Source organism: Sparus aurata, chromosome 15 (assembly GCF_900880675.1).
Source record: "Sparus aurata chromosome 15, fSpaAur1.1, whole genome shotgun sequence".
NCBI classification, from domain to species: Eukaryota; Metazoa; Chordata; class Actinopteri; order Spariformes; family Sparidae; genus Sparus; species Sparus aurata.
Genome location: NC_044201.1, coordinates 2,655,832 through 2,675,831, shown reverse-complemented (window position 1 = coordinate 2,675,831; position 20,000 = coordinate 2,655,832). Strand labels below are relative to the sequence as shown.

Below are 20,000 nucleotides of genomic sequence, written 5' to 3'. Positions count from 1 at the left end.
AGTGCAAAATAACAGTAAGACAGAACGAAGCCCTCTTCACTCTTCCACTCCTCTCTTCTCCTCTCTTCCCCTGAACTAGCTTTATTTCTTAGAAACTGTGCTGCTGCTTGAAAGCAGTAGTAGTATCATCAGAGGTTTGTGTGCACTGACATATGATTAGGTACATATGAGTGGCTGTGACTGTGCATATATTGGTTCTGTTAAGTGTGTGTAAAGTGGAATTGCATCTATTTGCACTTCAGCATAATGGACTGGTGGGCTTTCATTTGTAAATCTATTTGGGGACCAATGGCCATACTGCTACGTTGGTGCAGTGGTCTCCAAACAACAAATCCAATTGGTGATATTAAGTACGCACACTCACCTTTCAGCATTTCTTACTGTAAAGGCAAAATATGACATCCTTGAAAGTCTATATGTGAATCTGCAGTAACTAAGTAAAGCTGACCTATTCAGCACTGACATGAGGATCCTTGTATAATGCTCATATTGGTCAATTAAGCTGATTCTGATAGAACACAAAGAAGCTACAAATTGTAAATGTTGATGCCTCACACTGCATTTTCTTCATCTTCAACCAAGGAGCACAGAAGATCTCTACAATCAACAGTTTTTGAGGTGATCAGCAAAGATTAGTGTAACCAATGAAGTATTTGACCAAATGTGAAATAAAGTCAGAATCTGTCGATGAAGGTACTCAGTAATCCAGGTCATGGTAGTTCTAATTACTGTATAGTACGCAACTGGAACAAGACATTGAAACACGTCCAGGTGCCTACAATAATGCACTTAGAAAGTCACAATCTCACCTTCTGTTCTTGATTAATGGCATTGTATACTTTAAGATTCATAATAAATATGCAACACAAGAATGTATAAATACATTTATATTGTTTTTCCTGAAGCTTCGCACACACACACAAACAAAAACCTATGCTGTTATTCTCAGCTCATTCAAGTGTATTAGAAAGTAGTGATGTCCACACAGCAACTGTTTAAGTGAACATGCATTTATTAATGCATTTAATAATTATAACTTAACATGGGCAAACTAAGATGTGTGGTCAATCAGTAACACTTTACAATTAGGTACACAAAAATGTGAATAGTTACTGAGGAGCAAATACGGAATTAATCAGAAATGACTTGATAGTTAATGAGTTGTTAATGAGTACTTGGTGGTGTGAATCGACATAATGAGCACTTTTTATGTTGTTGTTTCTGATTAACTGTGAACCAGCCAACTGGCACAAGCTAGTGATGACTCAATAATGACTAATTACTTAATTATTAGTTACTCTTTTTTGGCATTTCCAAGAGAAGTGAAACATAATACTAATTTGTTTCTGAGTAATTTCCCATTACCTCATGATTAGCGACTGAATATTACCTAGGAGTGTTTCACAATAAGTTCTTTATTAACAAACACGAGAGAGCGGGATTCTCCCAAAAATAGTATTATATTTACACATCATATACATTAATACACACACTCAAGTCATTTACTGTAGCATTAGAGATGTTGACACCCTAAAAATGTCTGTTTTTTAGGACTCCCCCCCCTTCGGTGGTCTGTGCTCACCGGACAGTCTCTGTCCAACTCCCCAGCTCAAGCTCAGCTTTTGTATCAAAATATATCCTACAACTTACAAAAACAGACCACTGTTAAAAGGTAAATAAGTTATGTCTATATCAAAAGAATGTATGCCCTTTCAGTGGTTAAACATATATAGGCTATTTGTCGATCGATTTGTTTTTTTGTTTTGTTTTCTGGTGAACATTCTCAAAACCACACTTTTACATTTCTGGATTATTAGCAACCTTAAACATAATCATAGTTCTGGGCAGTGGGGGCTTGTCAATAGGGGGGCATTGCCCCATCCATTCCACATGAAGGAGAATGCTCCGTAAAGGCATGTCTTTGACCCTACCTTCTACTAACAACGTCCGGGTCACAACAAAAAAGTTGAGACAGAAGATTTCCACACACATTACTTAATTCCTGATTTCCATTTAAAAGCACATTAAAGAATATGAAATAGCTAGTTGTTTTATCGTTTTTGAATTGTTACTATCAAAACAAAAATGGAAAATTATCCGTTCATGTCTTCTTATTTCTAAATGGTAGTAGGAATCCGTATATGATGCGTTCTTTTGATATTCAATTGGGGAACCAAAATCGTAAGATGAAAAATGTATTTGTTATTTTGTTTGTTATGATACCGAAAAACAATCAACTGTGTGTTTTTTCATACTTTGATTTTATGCTCAGATCAAAAAAAGAAAAATGAAATAACTGGCCGTAGGCCGAACTTGATTTTGATACTTAGTTTGTCAGATTTGTTGATTTTGTATTTTCACAAATAGAATAAAGGTTTTAAGGTCAACAAAAGATAATCTCCAGTTAAAACCAATTGGCCGATATGCCAATGATTCCTCGAATGTGGTTATCAAACTTAATAACCTTATCAAAAATATGTAATGGAGGCAGGAGTTTTTACAGTTTAACATTACACATTATTGTCATAACATTAGTGAGCTGAAACTGTAAACTTAAGTTTAAAGTTTTTATATTGGCTGATAACAACAACATATACATTTGTCATTAAAATAATAGCAGTCTAACATCACTAACTAGATCATCGATGTTTTTGGTAGAAATTTCTATTTCTACATGGCAAATAATTTACTAGTAGGTGTAGTAGAGTAATAGATAACCAACAGACCCAACAGTCATGACATGCATGCTGCTGATTCTGTTTAATTAAATCATCAATTGAAAGGGGCGTGTTTAAACTAATAGCAGCCTGGAGTTCAATTAGTGAGGTCATTCATTCTGTGAAATAACAGGTGTCAAACAGATGGCCCCTATTTAAGGACGAAGGCATCAAATGATTGGTTATAGTGGCTATATGTTATGGTTACTAGTGCAGTGCCCGTAAGAAAAGTGTATTCCTATAAAAAAGTGGGAGGTTAAGTAGCTTTTTCATGGATGGCCAAATGAGGCTGTGTTTGAAGGTGGGACGTCAGGGATATTTAGATTTGTTGTGAAATCCGATATTCCAGGGTATAATTGGCTGTTTTGACTATTTAGGGTCCGGGCAGCTAAGCTGCCAGGACACTATTGTATTCCTAGGAATTCTTTCTTTCTTTCTTTCTTTCTTTCTTTCTTTCTTCCGAGGAAGTCATACTTCCCAAGGGCGAAAACTCACCAAACTTTACAGAAATGTCCGGCCCCATGCCAGATTGACTTAATTCCAAGGACATGTCAATATTCCTCCTGGGGGGGCACAATAAGCGTTTAAATTAAAAAAATTAAAAAATACCTACAAAATCAACAGTACATGCTACAGATTTGAAACTTTCACCAAACTGTAGCCCCAATACTGCTGAAACTTTAGTCCACTTAAACTCATTACAAATTATGAATTCAATCACTCAGTTTTTTTCAAAACCTGTAAAACTTATAAAACCTATCTCCTCCCACAATTTTTGCTCAATTGTCACCAAACTTGCTAGAGAGCATCTTCAGACCGCCCTCCACAAAACTTGTTTCTCGGATTTTTGATTTATCAAAAATTAAGCCTACAGTGCATCAAAATGTTTGACCGTAAACAGTATTGTAAACATATACTATCAAATTCTTGCTAAATACATTTTCAATCTTCCTGAAAAAAATTGAGAATATTTTGGAGTCATGGTTAATGAAGTTTGGCAAATATCAGAATTTTATCTCAAAAACTGAATTTTTGAGAACATTATGAATTCTGCTCTCATGGGAACAACTGGAGTCAATGTAAGAGTGGCATTTTTAAACATCAGATTTTCTCTTATGAAGCAAAACACTTAGAGTTAAAAACAAATCGCCAACATTTCCATGCTGTCAAGATGCAATTTATGTATTATCAGATTTTTGTTTAGGTAACAGAATTTCTGACATTTTGACCATTTTTGAAATCTTCCTTGACAACAGCTGCCTGGAAAGTGAGTCCCTGAGTCGACAAATGCAGCTACACAGCAGGTCTTAATTCCAGCCAATTAGCTCAGCGAGTTAGGAGCTCGTTCTTGGTGTCAAGGGTTGTGTGTTCGAGACCCAGCAAGGGTGATGATGGTGATGATGAGGATGATGACAGATTAAAATGTCAGATGTCCTCAATATGAAACACAAGACAATTGTCCTGATGGTGGCATCACAGCAAGCCTCTAAATTAGATAAAAACAAATAGCTTGGACTGGACCATGGGTGAAAGCTAACCGAATTTTGCATAAAGGTCCAGTATCATGCCAGATTACTTCAGCTGTAAACCCAAGCCAATTGTGGCGCTACAGCAAGCATCTAAAGTTAAAACTTTGAAAATTCATAACAAATCAACCTGCTAGAACTTCACACTTTCATCAAACTGTAGCCCCAGTACTAAAGAAACTTTTGTACATTTCTTTTAAACTGTAAAACATATGAAGACCTCGAACAATTTTTGCCTACAGTGCATGAAAATGTTTGACTGTGAACACTACTGTAAACATATACCTGCAAATAAATAGATAAATAAATCTTCAATGTTCATGAAAAAATAGAAAAATTTTAAGAGTCATGGTAGATGATGTTTGACAAATATCAGAATTTTACCTAAAAAAATGAATTTTTGAGAACATTTTGAATTCCGCTCTCATGTGAATAATTGCAGTCAATGCAAGCAGCATTTTTTTAGTTATTCACTTATGGAGCAAATAAATCATTTTTAAAAACAAATTACCAACATCTCCATGCTGCAATATGTGTATTTTCAGATTTTTGTCTTGATAACTGAATTTTTTACAGTGGGTTCAAATCTGCCTGCACAACAGTGAATGGCTTAATCAATTTGTCAAGCCTCTGTTATAATGCCACTTGCCAATTAGCTCAGAGTGATAGATGACAGTCTTTGGTTCCAGAAGTTGTGAGTTCAAGCCTCAAGTTGTCCAAAGTGAACACTGTTGTTAACTGTCTTGTCTTCCTATTCTCCTGTTTGTTGCTCAGAATTGCCTAATTTTGCCAAAAAATAGCCCGGACCTGACCCATCGCTGCGCAGCAGCTATAATTTTGATTTTGCCATTATATTTCATCTTAAAAGCTATTTACTTGGTGTCATTATTTTCAGCACAACCTCACATGTGTTATTTTTTTTATTTTGACATACTGTATTAACACAAAGGACCTAAAATCACAAAAATAAAACATGAAATCCGAGTAGAAAAGGTTAGATTTTTTTACTGTGAAAACCACAAATATGTTTAACAAACCATTTTTTTTTTTTTTACTTATAGTGCAAATATAAATTGTTGTTTATCTAAATTTGTGCATACATTTAAAAAATTTACAAAGTTATATGTAACTATTTACATTTTAATGCAGGCAATGCTCAGGTCTGCCTGTGCTCCTTCTAGCTGAATGAAGAGCTGGACTGCCTGCTCCACATTCAGCTTCTCCTCATTATTCTAACTCATTAAACAAAAAAACGACTCCACTACACTACATAACACACTAACTACACACTCCAAACACGCTAAATGTCACAAATCTCTCAACTCTCACACACACCGACCGTCGTTGCATGTCAATCATCCGCCTAGGTCCCTCCCACAACTTCCTGTTCCTCAACAACCAAACTTGCTGCTTGGACACTTTCGTGACAAAAGCCTGTTTTTACCGTTTCTTCCTGCACCAGACACAAAGCAAACGTGACGGCAATGTTCGCGAAAAAGCGTGGCGGACATTATTTACCCTAGGTCCGGTTTTGGACGTGCTGATGCTTCCGGTCGGTCGCCTTGGGAGGTGGGCCGTGTAGCTAGCGGCTAGAAGCTAGCTGCTAGCTAGCGGCTAGCTACACACGAACATCCACAGATTCCGATTCCACTTTGTTGTCCGCGCGTCTCCAGAACTCCTCAGACCCGAACAGACTCGGTCCGGACTCGTTTAATCTCATCAATCCACAACAGTCAGTTTAGATGCACAGAACGGGACCGAACCGCCGGCAAAATCCCGGTCCAGCTCGCGCCGCTGCAGGTATAAATCTGCTTGTTTCTTAAGGTGGGGGGTCGCGGTGGGCTCTGCAGTGATTGGCTCTGGTGCGCGCGTGGCCACGGTGTGCAGTGATGTGCTCTGGTGCACACGTGACTGTAGTGGCTCCGGTGGACAATGCTCGTGGAATTTGTAAAGCATTTATGAAATAATTTATTAACGGTATCATTGCAGTCCACACACACACACACACACACAGACACAGACAGACAGACAGAGGTTACTTGCTTTTATAGAGAGAGAGTGCATTTTTCTCTGAAAATCTGAGTAAAATGGGTTGTTTCAGACATTGTACAGAAGAACAACATACTTCAAGTCAACGGAACTGCACCCGTCTACGTCCAAAAACTGGTTAGACCACACGCCCCAGCACGAGCACTTCGCTCTACTACATCAGCTGGTACTGCTATCACTGAGGGCAAACAAAGGTTGCTCAGCAAAGTCGCGACTCTGCTACCTCAGTGGTGGAACGAACTCACAACCAATGTCAGGACAGCAGTATCACTCTTCTGCAAAAGAACCAAGACTCATTTGTTCAGAATTCACCTCAACTCGCATAGCATGACTCCCTCCCACCCCACAGTGATATGCTATTTCTTTCTTGTGAAAAATTAATGTCTGCTAAATGCCCTAAATGTAAATGTAATTCTTAAATAATCTCAAATGCTTTAAAATGTCAACCACACCAGAAAAAAGTGGAAGAAAACACAAACTACCAGTCGAATTAATTGAAGAATAGCTAAAATGGCAAAGACTCAGCTCCAGGGTGATCAAAGAAGGCCTAAAGTTAGAAACAGTTAAAAAATTAGAAGATGCCAATGTGACAGCAAGTTATCGTCAAAAAGCCCCCGCATTCCCATTGTTGAAAAAATTAAATGTGCTGAAGAGGTTACAATTTGCCAAAGAACACATTGACTCACTTAAAGAGAAATGGCACAACATTTTGAGGACTGATGAAAGCAAGATTGTTCTTTTTGGGTCTAGGGGCTGCAGAGAGTTTGTCAGAAGACCCCCAAACATCGAATTGAAGCTACAGTACATTGTGAAGACAGTGAAGCATGGTAGCGCAAGCATCATGATATGGCGGTGTTTCTCATACTATGGTTTTGGGCCTATTTATCACATTCCAGGGATCAAGGATCAGTTTGAATACATTGAAATACACGAAGATGCTGAAGAAGTAATGCCCTTGAAATGGGTGTTTCAACAAGACAATGACCACAAACACACCAGTAAGCAAACATTTTTTTAAAGATTTATTTATTGACAATGCATGAGGTACATTAGTAATTTTTTACAGTTTAAAGTGAAATGACGAAGATGAAGACAAAAAGGGGGGAAAAAAATAAGAAAGGGATCATTTAAAAAAAAAATGCAAAAAGAAACAAAAACACAGTAAAGTGCACTATTGCAATTTAGACACCCCACCCCATCCACCCAGGCCATGGATTGGTACATTTCACAACACTTGGTCCTTATTAGAGATAAAGAAAAAGCCAAAATAAGAGATAGATACAATAAGTAGATGTGCATACTTAACTGAGAGGGTTAATTGAAGGGCTAAAAAAGAGCCCCATAATCTATTATGTATTTCAGGTTTTCTCCTGACATTGTACAGAATTTTCTCTGGTGTGCAGTATGATGAAAGTTCGTTCAGCCAGTGCTTTTGTGAGGGTGGGTTTTCTAATTTCCAGTTTACCTGTATAATTTTTTTCCCAGCCGTGCTGGCTAACGACACAAAATATTTCTTGTGTTTAGTTACCTTAAAGGGATAGTTCGGGTTTTTTGAAGTGGGGTCATATAATGTACATATCTATAGTCGATCTGTTCCCTACCATAATCACCGATCAGCGCAGCCTCAGTTTGGAGAAGTAGAGAGCCGCTCCAGCCCAGATGCTCAGCTTTGTACTGCAGTGGTCCAGTGAAAAAGTGAAATTAACCACCTAAAACAAGGCTCACCTAAAAAATTTTACATCAGGTCAAGTGTACGTTGTATAGGTAAAATTCATACCGCTTTACATCGCTGTCAGACCGCGCTTTCTTTTGGCACTACATTTTCTCAACCGCAGAACCCCCGTATCCCTACGCATGAGCGCTAATGCGGAAGGATACGGAGAGTTAAGTTTCGTTTTTAACGAAAGTAAACCTCTCGTCCAGCAACTGGGCTTCACGCAGTATTCCTACGCTCGCAGATCAGCAGTTGCCAAGTTACGCTATTGCGTAGGGATACGGGGGTTCTGAGGTTGAGAAAATGTAGTGCCAAAAGAAAGCGCGGTCTGACGGCGATGTAAAGCGGTGTGAATTTTCTCTATACAACGTACACTTGAACTTGCCTTGTTTTAGGTGGTTAATTTCGCTTTTTCTCTGGACCCCGTTCACTGCAGTACAAAGCTGAGCGTCTGGGCTGGAGCAGCTCTCTACTTCTCCAAACTGAGGCTGCGCAGATCGGTGATTACGATAGGGAACAGATCAACTATAGATATGTACTTTATATGACCCCACTTCAAAAAACCCAAACTATCCCTTTAAGCATGTTGACATCTCCCAAAGGCCACATTTTTTGATCTCTTTGGATTTCAGTCTCTATAACATCTGAAACAGTGGATAACGAACTTCCAAAAGTCTTCTAGATAGGGACAAGTCCAGAGCATATGGAGTAACTTTCCTTTATTCAGCTTACACCTTTGGCTAATGGCAGAGACATTCCTATTGATCTTATGGAGTCTGTGTGGGGTGAGATAGGTTCTATGAAAGATATTAAATTGCATTTGTCTATGTTTAGTGGAAATTAGTACAGTTTGGGATCTTTCCAGTATGTTTTGCCAGTCGACATCTTCATAGTTACAACCTAGGTCTGTCTCCCACTTGTTTTTAATCGATAATCTATCATAAATTGGCAAGTTTCTGTTCAAGATGTTGTGTATACAGGATATCAGTCCTCTTGTGGAGAAGAGTCGTGTATCAAGCAGATGCTTCTCAAAGGGGGATTCCTCTGGCAAGTTTGGAAAGTCAGCAGAGTTATCTTGGAGCCAGTGTCTAATTTGAAGGAGCTTTAAGTGGTTGTTCTGTGGTAACCTGAATTTAGATGATAGCTGCTGGAAGCTTGATAGTATGTTGTTACTATATAAGTCACTGTTTCGATCCCTTTCCTGGTCCATTTCTGTAAAGTTCCATCTGCAACAGGGTAAGGAATATTGGGATCATTCCACAAGGGGGTCTTTCTCAGTAAAGAGATATCTAGTCCCAACAATGCATGAGTTTCCTGCCATGCCCGAAAAGTGCTCAAGGTTATGGGGTTTTTTGTTATTAAAGAAAGGTTTTTCTTCAATCCCAAGAAGGGGATATTTTTTTAAGAGAGCCATTTGATGTCACTACTCTCAGAGTGTAACCAAGTCCATATTGGACGAAACTGAGATGCCAGATAGTAGCAATTAAAATTAGGAAGGTTCAAGCCTCCTTTAGTATGGTGCTTGGAAAGTAGTAAGCTTTACTCTGGGGTTTTTGTTTCTCCATAAAAAGGAGGAGGTAACATTGTTGGTCTTATTGAAAAAGCTATTAGGGACATGCAGAGGGATACATTGAAATAAATAAGTCTTGGCAGCACATTCATTTTAATTATATTTACTCTACCAATTAACGAAAGGGGTAGATCGAACCACCTTTGTGTGTCTGCCTTTATTTTCTCTAAAAAGTTCAGATTCAGATTCATGATTTATTGTCCCCGAGGGGAAATTCATTTTCACAGTTCTGTTCCAGACAAAGACACCAGCACACGTGCAACACCAGAAAAAATACATACATACATATACAGATAAACAAAAAAAAAAAACACTACTTCTACCGCCTGCTGTTTAGAGCTGTAATGGCAGAGGGGATGAAGCTTTTGCAGAAGCGGGTTGTTCTGCAGGACAGTTGTCTGAACCTTCGACCAGAGGGGAGGAGGGTAAAGTATGGATGTAATGGGTGGTGGGGGTCATGGGCTATGTGCAGCGATTTGCGGATGGTGGCAGTGAGGGCTGGCAAACTTGGAGTTGGAAGGCCAATTATTTTTGAGCAAGTGTGAGTGATTCTGAGAAATTTGTTTTTGTTAGTGAGGGGCAGCATGGTGAAATAGCAGATTGCACAGTGGGGGAGAATGGATTCAATGATGCTGCAGTACAGAAGAAGCAGAAGGGGTGGTTTGATGGACAATGATCTGAGTTTACGGATGATGTGGGTTCTTTGCTGGCAGCGCTTAATAATGTCTGAGGTGTGTTGGTTGAAGTTCAGTTTATTGTCCATTGTGATCCCGAGGTATCTGAAACTATCCACAATCTCCACTGGCTGATTGTCAATGTGTATGGGTTCATGAGGAGTGGGTTTTCTACGGTTGCTGAAAATGAGTTCTTTGGTTTTGGTGACATATAGAAGGAGATGATTGTCCTTTCACCACTGGGAAAAATGGGCAACAGAGTGTTTGTATGCTGTGACTGAGTCCTGGTCCGAGAGAAGAGCCAATATGGCAGTGTCATCAGAGTATTTGAAGTATTTGATTATGGGGGATGGGCTGAGACAGTCATTTGTGTAAAGTGTGTATAAGAATGGACTCAGAACGCAGCCTTGTGGTGCACCTGTATTTATGATGATGAAAGGGGATGTAGCAGGGCCCAGTTTGACAGCCTGAGGCCTGTCGCTCAGAAAGTTGTAAATGAGAGTAGGTGGGATGTGGAGACTGTTAAGTTTGCTGATTACCAGATGTCGCTGAATGATGTTAAAGGCAGAACTGAAATTAATGAAATTCACCCTGGCAAAGTGTCCCGGAGTGTCCAGGTGTTGAAGAAGGGTGTGGAGCAGGCATGCAACAGCATCCTCCGTCCCCCTCTTTTCCTTGTATGCAAACTGGTGTGGGTCCAGTTGTGGGCTGACTGGGAGGATGGCATTCAGCACCAGTTTCTCCAGGCACTTAGCTTAGATTATGGAGGTGAGTGCTACTGGTCAGTAGTGATTTAGTTATGAGGGATGGGGTTTTTTGGGAACTGGGATGATGATAGAGGTCTTCCACAGAACTGGCATATGGGACAGGATGGATTCAGAGAAGAGAGGGAAGAGTACTGAGGCTAGCTCCATGGCACAGGTTTTAAGGAGTCTCCCACCGATCCCGTCTGGTCCCGGGGCTTTGCCTGATTTGCACCTCCTGAGCTGATGGCAAACATCCCTTTCAGTGAAGGGGATGGAGTAGGGATGTTCCAGTGCTGGAAGGTCCCTTAACAATCTCTCGCACTCAGCAGAGTGGTCGGCCTTGTCGAATCTGGCAAAGAAGTTGTTAAGTTCCACAGTGAAGGAGATGGGGTCAGTGGGTGATGTGCGGGACCTTGATGTAGTACCAGTAAGTGTCCTCACTTTCTGGTAGGCCTGCCTGGTGTTCATGTTACTGAAGTCTCTCTATAATTTGTCCTTGTATGCCAGTTTTGGCTTTTATGATTTCATTTTTAACTGAATGATTAATGTCTCTCAGTCTGGACCAGTCTTTACACAGGAAGGCTTGTTGTTTTTCCTTCAGCATAAGTTGTATTTGAGATGTCATCCAAGGTCTGGAGTTGGGATACTTTTTGACAGTTGTTACTGGGATTGTGGTTGTCATGCAACATTTGATGTAGTCTGAGATGACCTCGACTTTTGTGTTTAAATTGTCCTCATCAAAAACACTCCAGTCTGTGCAGGCCAGAGACCCCTGTAGTGCTGCAGTTGCATTCTCCGACCACTGGAAGGCGCTGTAGGTGGTGGGTTCAGGTAGTTGTCTTTAAATACTTTGTCTCCTTGTTTACAAATATTTATGCCCAGGTATTTAAAGCCACAAGGACATACCTTCAGAGGTTCAACAAGAGTTCCAATATCCAAATCCTGTGTGTTTAAGAGCCGGACTTTGCTTTTTATAAAATTTATATTGTATCCTGATGCTGCACTATACTCTTGAAGACATTGAAAGAGTGGAGGGACCGAGTCAGCTGGGTCCGTTAAGTGGATCAAGATGTCGTCTGCATAGAGACAGATTTTATGCTCAGAAGTACGAAATTTGACGCCCGAGATGGCAGCATTAACTCGGATGGCATGAGCAAATGGTTCGATGGCAAGCGAGAATAATAACGGAGAGACACAAGAGCCCTGCCGGACCCCTCTAGAAAGTGAGAAGGCGCCCGACAGGACCCCAATAATTGATATTTTTGATTTAAGTGCCTTGAAAAGTATTTTAACATAATGAATGAATTTTACACAAAAAATCATAGCTGCAAGTGTTTGAAATAGAAAGGTAGAAGGCGTTTGATCCTGTCAAACGCCTTCTCAGCGTCCATTGATATTATCAGCATAGGCTCTTTTGTCACCTGTGCAGAATCAATTATATGAAATAAACGGCGGACATTATCTGACCCTTGCCTATTCTTGATGAACATAGTTTTATCTGGGTGTATTATTTTTGGCATGATGTCTTCTAATCTAGTAGCAAGCAATTTAGAGATAACCTTGTAATAAGCATTTAGAAGACTCAAGGGCCTGTAGGAGTTACATTTTTGTCTGTCCTTGTCAGGTTTTGGTAATAGTGTGATGGTAGCTAATTCGAGAGAGCTGGGCCGAGTCCTAGATCATGTTTGTGAGCGGTGACAGCAGCCTATCTGAAAAGGTCCTAAAATATTCAATGGGAAAGCCATCTGGCCTCGGGGCCTTGTTGTTCTGCAGAGATTTCATGGCCAGGAGAACCTCTTTCTCAGTTATATCAGCATCTAATCAGCTTTTATCTGCGGCATTTATCTGTGGGAGATCAAGACATTCCAGAAATCGCTGTGCTGTTCTGATTTGTACAGTGTTTTGTAAAAATGTTTTAATTCTGCATTGATCTCCAATGGGTCAATCAGAGACCTGCCATCATCAGTAATTATTGAATGAATTATTTTATCTGATTCTTCCTTCTTGATTTGCCATGCTGGTAATTTACCAGTTTTATTGCCGTACTCATAATAGTGGTACTTGGTCCTAGCTAAAGCTGCTTCAGCCTTGGTAGTGCATACATTATTATACTGTATTTGTTTCACAGTCAAAGAATTTGAAATATCCATTCTTTTGGTTTCAGAATGTTTTTGTTCAAGTATTCTAATACATTCATCTAATTGTGTCAATTATTTTCTCATTTCTCTTGATTTATATGTACTGTAGGACATCCCTTCATGGATGCCTTAAGAGCGTCCCATATAATTGCATTGGAGGCAGAGTTCACATTGGTTTAGAGGAACAGATCAATTTGAGTGTTCATATATGTTATGAATTCTGGGTCTTTAAAAAAAAGAGGATCATCATGATTGGGGTCGTAAATATTTACCAATGTCACCCTATTTGTATTCAAAACACAGTCAATGAGCAAGAATCTGCCAGACTTGTCTTTTTCAACTGAGTTCAATTTGAGCCTTATATTCTTGTTTATAAGCACAGCGACTCCTCTAGCAATAGATGTGAATGAAGAAAAAAAGACATGACCAACCCAGTTCCTCCTAAGTTTCAAGTGTTCTAGGTTGGTGAGATGTGTCTCCTGAATGAATGCGACACTTGTGGATAGTTTCTTTTAAATAAGTATGATTTCTTTTCCTCTTTATGGGTGTGTTAATTCCCTTCACATTCCTAGATACACAGTTTAGATGATTATCCATGTTTGTGTCGGATTACTTGTTAAGTGCTGACCATACAGTACGGGCCTAAGCGTTGCATTATCTGTAAATATTGGAGTATGCGTTTAGTGTACCAATCCATCCCCCCTAAAAAACTCAGCCTAACCACTAACAAAAACAAGAACATGAACCTTAGGTGGGTTACCCTTCTTACCTATTTGGTAGCCTCAACAGTTAGGCCTATTGTAGATCTTAAACTAAACAACCTCTATCCATTATGTTAGAAAAACACGTATAGCTCCTTATAATGAGCGAGAGAGGAAATAAAAAATGATCAAAAAAGAAAGATGGTGACAGATAGTCAGTCAACAAAGCAGTCCTATAGCTTATCAGATGTGGCAGAGCTGCAAGTCATTGTTTCACATCAGAGGTAAATAGTCCAAATAAAATATGTCATCCTTAAACATCGAAAGTCATAATATGGTGCATTAAATGAGATCAGAGGATGGCAATTACTTAATCAGTTGCTCCATTAAATAAAACACAAGTCCCGTGGCCTGGATGTCCGGTAAATTATCCTGTAGAATATGTGACAGCACATCAAAATCTATTCCTCCAGTTGGCGCAAAAAGTCCATAACCTCAGCGGGTGAAGTGAACCACTTGACGGCTCCCTCATGGGAGATGCGGAGCCTGGCTGGATGGTGGAGACTGTACTCGAAGCCCTTCTCCCACAGCGTCTTTTTCACCGGCTTGAATGCATCCTTCTTTCGCTGTGCGCTGCAGTCGGCATAGAGGTAGGTCCTTATGTTTTCGAGGAAGATCTCCTTCATTTCCCTGGCTCAACGAAGCGCCTTTTCTTTGTTTTTATAAGTGAGGAATCTAGCTATCAGTGGTCTGGTCTTATCCGTGGCTTTACCGAGTTGGTGACATCTCTCAATGACAACAGGTGTGTCGAAGGTGATGGGATGGAGGATCTGTGGGATAATCCGCTTGAGGAAACCAGTGGCATCCCGGCCCTCAGATTTTTCCGGTATGTTGAAGATTCGTATATAATTTCTCCTGCTCCTCTCCTCGAGATCGTCCAATTTGTCTTTTACATATCGCAGCTCTTTCTCTGTTTTGTTCAGCCGTGTGAGAGTGTCACTCACGTTGTCCTCGTTAGTCGCGACCCGTCCTTCCATCTCCTCAACTTACTCCGACAAAGTTGAAAGTGATGTTTCAATCTTCGTGAGTGTGTTTTGGATATTAGTGGTCTTGGCGTCAGTCTGCTTGGACAAGTCCTCTTTGCTTTCTATTATCGCCATCATCACGGTCTCGAGCGAGAGGCTTTTTTCTTTTCCGGCCACCATTATCGAAAGAGATTTTTTGGTCCCGTCGAGATTTTCTAGTGAAAGTGCCTTTCTCCCACGAGTTTGTACTGTGCCATGCAAGTACTTGATCTGTTGGATCTTTCTTAGCTTTGGTGGACGAGGTATCGGGTAAAAAAGTCCAATATTAAAGTAACTGAGAGACTAGCTAGCGGAGCTCATGATTGCATGACCGTCCTCGGCGCTTGCTAACCGGAAGTCCCTATTTTTCTTCATGTTTTGAGTAGAGATGCACCGATCAGGATTTTTGGGGCCGATCACCGATCACCAAAAGCAGTATCTGCCGATCCCGATATTGCCGATCACCGATCACAGCGTCAAATCCATAAATTCTTCTATATTGTTGTCTTGTGTAACTGTCATATATTTAATTAATGATTCTTCTTACACAACATTGACATTGTATTATTAGGTATAAAAATTAGGAGATGAGAAAGTATCATGAATTGACCACCGTTTCATTGCAGGCTGAGGCAATGTGCAATATTTCACACTCTAGAGACTCTTAGAGACAACTTGGACTCAGCTTACATAGAGTAACTGTAGCTTACTAGTGGGAATGCATGCAGTCAAGTAGGGAATTTTGTCATTTTAGGGGCAAGTCCATTTAGCCTTCACTTATTTTTTTAGGGGCACCAAGACCACATGACAGGGCACAAAGGCCACTGAGTAAAATGTGTTGATTTACCTTTCAGACTGATACCATAACATCCTAATTTATAATAAGACATGGATTATGTATTAACACATTTTTTTATACCAAAATCAAGTTAAAGTTGCATTAGAAAGTAATTTTGTTAAGTAGGGTTAGGGTGAGGTGGGTTTTGTGACACCACACTGAATATTATTGAATATTTCTCCCATTAGAAATTGCCCCAAATTATGGCAAAGCACATTTTTTCCAAACAAAAAAAATGGAGAATAACCAGCAGGAGACCACTGATGTGTGGAGTGATTTTGGTGACACTACACTCTGAATAATAGTGAAGTTATTGAATTTTTTGTAGTTTCTCTTTTCGGTGTTGCACTTTGTAGACGGTCCCTGCCCCCTCGTCTCACAGCTGGCTGACCATAGAGACCAGAGTTAATGTCCAGACGCTCGTTTAGATGAAAATACGGTTGTAGCTCGTTGTCTTCCTTACTACGGTAGGAAAGAGCCGTTGTTTGTGTTTTAACAAGGTTTCACTTATGAGTTATTGATCCGGGAAGTTCGAATCTGTGAATATATTTCCAACTTTACCGGACTAAATCCTACCACATAAGTCAGTTACGTATCATGTCAAAACCGGCTGCGCTCGCTCGCTGTGCTGTAAGTTTCGTTCTTCTGTTTTGAGACGCTGCTGCTGTTTGAGAGGCTTTCACGTGAGATCATCGTGATGATGAGACTCCACCTGCGCGAACCGCGGACTCACTGAAGTTACTGTGAGTGACTACTGTGCACTCAGGTGGCTGTAATTAAAGGCAAGCTTGCTACGCTGACCGGGCCAGGCGCACAGTGGCCACTGTGGCCGTACCATGACATTTTTTTTTCACGCTGCATCAAGGCCAAAGTGCAGGACAACAGCGGCCATGAAATTCCCTCCCTGCATGCAGTTAATGCACTGTCTTTATACTTAAACGTCATCTGATCGGCTTGATTTGATCTATTTTGAGAACTCCGATCAAAACCGATAGGGGCATTATCGGCCGATTGCGATCGATTGCCGATCGGTCGGTGCATCTCTAGTTTTGATTTGGAATAGAATGTGCAGTGTTCCCAATGCATTTTGGAGCATTTTGAGCTTTACTCACTTTTTTAAACACATTTTTATTTCAAACACAACTGTACATAAGCTATATGATTTTGATTGGCCAATATCAGCTTATAATATAGGCCTACGGATATATCGGTTGGGTTTCACAAATTAATAAATACTAATCAAGTCACAAAGGCAACTATTCATTGTGGATTACTCAGGATGAGTTCAGGATTGTCACAGCATGAGGAAAGACGCTGTTCCATAGTCTGGTGGTATGGCAGCGGATATTTCTTTTGTCAGATGGTAGCAGGGTGAACAGACTGTGGCTGGGGAAGGTGTTGTCATTTAGTATACTGTGGGCTCTGTGCAGGCATCTCACTTCATCAATATCACTGAGGCCCTGTAGATGGGTACTCATGATGTTCTGAGTGGGTTTATTTACCTGCTGAAGAGCCTTCCTGTTCTGGTATGTGCATAAGCCATGACAGTTGGGGATGTTTACTGTCACTATTAATTATATTGCTGCTTTGTAAAAAGTTTAGTTTCTTCAACAAGTAGAGCCATTTCTATGTTTTTCTTTCTTTTATTCTTTTTTTTTTTTACCAGGTTGATGAATTCTAAAGACCATGACAGGTTTTCAGTTATGTTGCTTCCCCAGAACCTTAAACAGTTTGCAAGCTTTATCTGAGCTCCACTGATCTAGACAGGTGTGTTTTCTTGCCTCCTTTTCTGTTAAATCAGCCATCAGCTCCTTGGTTTGGCTGACATTGACAGACAGTTGACAGTTGAGTCTTGACAGTCAAGACAGTTTATATTCATCCCTATGAACGCTTTTTCTTCTTCTCTTCTTCTCAAGGCTTTAGAGAATGGATTCAAATTTGTTACAAATGTCCACTCAAACTCAGGAATGAACAAGATTTTTGACCACCAGTACATTGTTTTAGACAAAGGTCAAGGTCCTCACAAAACCTCACAAAACATGTTTTTGCCATATCTACATCTTGTCCTTTAAAGTCCTCACTACATACATGAGTCTGGACAGACATGGACTTCATGTGGGTTACCCTTTCATTTGTATGTAAGAGGGTAACATTAACACAACAACGTTGTTTAGTCGAGCCTTATTTTATATTTTTTGCTTCACGCATCATACTTAAAGCTAGGGTCTACATTCCTGGAGAGCTAACAAGAGAGCTCGCAAGATTTGAAAGTGGCACCTCCTCTAAGTTCCACCCCATCCCGTCAGTGCGCCGTCCAAAGCCACGCCCCCACAAACTTGAACGCGCATCTGACAGTGGGACTCAGCAGGGAGAAGGAGATGCCGGAGCAAGATGCAGCAATTCAGCTGAATTTAGCATGGAGCAGACAGGAAGTCAAGCGGCAAAATAACAAACTACATCCGGTTACTTTTCAAAAATAAAACACTCCTTGTTGACACTAGCACACATCGTGAGGCCAGCTGTCTACCGTACTGCGCCATGGCGGACTCAAACCGCAACCGGTGGGGATTGCCGGAAGGCGGAGCAAAACCGGATCGGAGCCGCAACGCAGTGGACCCCTATCCAGTGGAAATTGGGCCGACTCATTAGCCATTCTCATGGCTAAAAACAACACACAAAGAAGCTAACGTTAGCATTGGGCCAATACGTAGCCAAGTTGGCAAACCTCACATATTTCATGAAAATAACAAATCCCCCTAAAACAAAACAAATAATTACCTGTCCAACAGTAAGAGAGCAACCTCTGCATCACTTTTCAAGCCCCAGTTGTCTCCACCGCTCAAACGCCACACCGATGTTGACTCGGTCCAACTTCTTTCTTTATCCAGAGCCTTTTTCGTGGCAGCCTTGTCTGCCTCAGGCTTTCTATTCCTTGCCTTTCCTTTCCCTTGTGAGCTGTTACAAGTAACGCTGACTGCATTTTCTCTGCCATTGTAACCAAATGCACGTCTTCTCCTGCAACTCCGTATTTCTGCAGAGGAGTGTGCTGAATATTTCCGGCAACAGTGAAACGTAACGTGTGCACGTGCAGAGGAGGGAGGGACAGAACGAGACATGAAGGCATCTGACTAATCCTTGGATCTGACCAAACCGTGCTATTCAGGCCGGATGGCACGGATTGGTCAGCTTTTTCTCAGTCCTACAGCTGCCACAGAGGTCCAATTATTTTCGTTCATTTTTCTGAATACATAATGTATTGACTACTCTCAGGATAGCAGGATCATTTCACCCAGTATAACAAAATGTGTTTCTGAACAACATTACAGACCCTAGCTTTAATACTAAAATAGTGAGTTGTACATCATTGTATAGGTGAAGTTTTGTCCAAGACTTGTGTCTTTAGAATGGATCAGGACCAGCTAAGCCTTCAGTGAACCTGCCCTTCCACTGTCTTTGTCAGCTCATATAGATCATCTGCTTATTCATGGCCAGCCCTAACTAAATCACTGCCTTCCGCCAGAAATGTAACAAATGACAGCAGGGAAATTAAAGCCATTCGTCTCAGTCTACCCACATCCTGTTGGGCTTCCATTTCTATCTTTGAAACCAGAGACCTGTACCATCTTCTCTGTTTCCTTCTCCTCATCCAGCTCATTTAAGTCTTTGTTTCTACCTGGTCAGACCCATTCATGCCATATATGTCTCCAGTATACTTCCAATCATAGTTAGAAATTTCAGGGTTGTTCATACCATCATCTGCATTGGAGGTGTGAATGTCTAGCTATAGCACTGTGATTTGTTAGATGACCTGTCAGCCATAAAGCATTACAGCATGTGTTTTAGAGGGGATTGTGAGCAAAGAGCTGCATTTGCATTTGTAAAATTACAGATGAGTCTAATGAGGGCCCAGGCACTGACTGATGTGAGAACCCTATGGGGTTGTAAGCAATTTGTATAAGGGCCCGAACACTGACAGGTGCAAAGATGCTCTTGTAATCCAAGGATTTCTTCTTACAAATTTCTCTTCTTCTTTAATGCAAGAGCACCAAATAGTGTGAATTATGGTTGAGGCCCAAGCACTGACTGTTAGACCCTTAACAACATCCTCTTTTATAGGGAAACACTATATGTGGGTGTGTCTATGTATATATATGTATGTATATATATATGTATATGTATGTATATATATATATGTATATGTATGTATATGTATATATGTATGTATGTATATATTCTATATATATCTATATCTATCTCTCTATA

The 20,000-nt window shown here is 40.4% G+C and overlaps 1 protein-coding gene across 1 annotated transcript in view; it reads left to right on the top strand.

Annotated features, from left to right (window-relative positions):
• Positions 1 to 20,000, top strand: part of pdzd8 (PDZ domain containing 8) — a 76,659-nt gene that overhangs the window by 51,056 nt on the left and 5,603 nt on the right. The window lies entirely within an intron of this gene.